Source organism: Chinchilla lanigera, unplaced genomic scaffold, assembly GCF_000276665.1.
Source record: "Chinchilla lanigera isolate Chin_1 unplaced genomic scaffold, ChiLan1.0 scaffold00018, whole genome shotgun sequence".
NCBI classification, from domain to species: Eukaryota; Metazoa; Chordata; class Mammalia; order Rodentia; family Chinchillidae; genus Chinchilla; species Chinchilla lanigera.
Window position 1 is genome coordinate 2,982,479 of NW_004955419.1, and position 1,381 is coordinate 2,983,859.

General features: G+C 43.8%; 1 protein-coding gene and 1 pseudogene across 6 annotated transcripts in view; one reads left to right on the top strand and one right to left on the bottom strand.

The window, feature by feature from the left end:
- Window positions 1-1,338, top strand: part of LOC106148272 — a 1,835-nt pseudogene extending 497 nt beyond the window's left edge.
- Window positions 1-1,381, bottom strand: part of Gapvd1 (GTPase activating protein and VPS9 domains 1) — a 99,103-nt gene that overhangs the window by 35,351 nt on the left and 62,371 nt on the right. The window lies entirely within an intron of this gene.

Below are 1,381 nucleotides of genomic sequence, written 5' to 3' on the forward strand. Positions count from 1 at the left end.
AAAATCAAAAGACCAACCTTGCCCCTACTGCCACCAAACTAGTCCTCAAATTTTCAGATAAAATGGGGCTGGAGGTAGTAGGGTCACTGTGAGTTCGAGGCCAGTCTGGGCTACATACTGTGTTCGAAGCTGGCATGAACTACATATACCTTGTCTCAAAAAAAAAAAAAATTAAAAGAGCCGGGTGTGGTGGTACGCAGCTATAATCCCAGCACTAGGAGTCTGAGGCAAGACTGCCATGCAGTTCAAGGCCAACCTGGGCTACATAGTGAGTTCAAAGCCAGTCTCAAACAAAACAAAACAAAACAAAACAAAACAAAACAAAACAAAACAAAACACAAGAGATTGTGCCAGCAGAGCAGTGAGCACAGTCCAGGTGCTCTACTCTGCACCAAGTGTCACCAGTACTTACCCCTGAGGCACTCTCTCAGGGGCAGAAGATGTACAAGGAATGTCACATTACACAGCTGTTGTGAGGGCCACCTACTGCAAGACTGAGCACCAGCAGGAAAGTAAAATCAATACAGTATGTGAGAAACGTGCTTAGAATGTACAGCTATATGGAAAGCTCAAACCTTGTCAGTACTGCCAACAAATGTTGTGCCAATAAGTGCCAGCAGTGCACAAATTCAGAGATATATGGACCGCCACATTCTTGTGAACAGTGCGAAGAGCAGTGTGCCTTGACAGGAAAAGTGACAGAAAGGAGACAGATGGGAAACTGCTGTGCTAGCTGTACACACTTTCATACCAATGTGTCTTCAGAAGACCAAGAGCAGAGAAAGCACCTGGGCCGCACTTCGTGCGCCAGGCTCTAGGAGAAGGAGTAGTACAACTGTCTGACAGCCATTTTAACAGCCAGAACACACTTTCTACATCATAATTCAACTGAAATTCCAAAAAAAAAAATCCAAGTGTGAGTAAGTCACAACTAGTTAAGACAGCTTTTCCCCAGACCTGGCTCTGGACTCTCCAGGCACTGACCACTTTGTAATCACTACCTGAAAGAAGGCAGCAGCGGCTCTCTGAAGATGATGCATCAAAGGATCAATGATGTGAGGGAAACAAAAGATTAAAGAAGGCTAGGGATATAGCTCAGTGGCATAAGTGCCTGCCTGGTAAACACAAGGTCCTAAGTTCAATTCCCAGTACCAAAAAAAAAAAAAAAAAAAAAAAATTAAAGAGTAGAATACTGCTTTTCAGTACCAGGAATCTCAATTGAGGGCCAAAAGGAACCAACTGGAGAAAACCCAGGAAGTGACAAAACAATTGCAGGCCAAAAACCAAGAATCTTAAAATTTTATTTAAAAAAAAATAATAGGGCTGGGGGGATTTAGCTCAGCGGCAAAGCACCTGCCTGGCAAGCGCAAGGTTGTGAGTT